Source organism: Octopus bimaculoides, chromosome 22, assembly GCF_001194135.2.
Source record: "Octopus bimaculoides isolate UCB-OBI-ISO-001 chromosome 22, ASM119413v2, whole genome shotgun sequence".
NCBI lineage: Eukaryota > Metazoa > Mollusca > Cephalopoda > Octopoda > Octopodidae > Octopus > Octopus bimaculoides.
This window is the reverse complement of record NC_069002.1, coordinates 7,782,767-7,783,268: the sequence shown is the minus strand read 5'-3', so window position 1 is coordinate 7,783,268 and position 502 is coordinate 7,782,767.

Here is a 502-nt window from a genome sequence, read left to right as displayed (position 1 = left end):
AACGGTAACACGCCGGGCGAAATGCTTAGCGGTATTTTGTCTCTTTACGTTCTGAGTTCAAATTCCGCCGAGGGCATGAAATTTGTTGAGCGTGGGGGTGGGGAGGACTAGTCGATTAAATCGACCCCAGTACGCAACTCGTACTTAATTTATCGACCCCAAAAGGATGAAAGGCAAAATCGACATAGGCGGAAATTGAACTCTGAGCGTAAGGATGGACGAAATACAGCTGAGCATTTTGTCTGGCATGCTAACGGTTCTACCAGCTCGCCGCCTTGATCACGATGATGATGATGATGATGATGATGATGATGATGATGATGATGATGATGATGATGATGATGATAATAATAAATAATTTAATCTGTAAACACCATCAAAAGTACTTTTAAATATAAATAATAGCAAACACCTTTTACTGTCTCTTAAGATCACACTATTATCTTATCCTCAAATTAATTTTAAAACAATCTTTTGATTTTCTTATATTTTCTTGTATTGT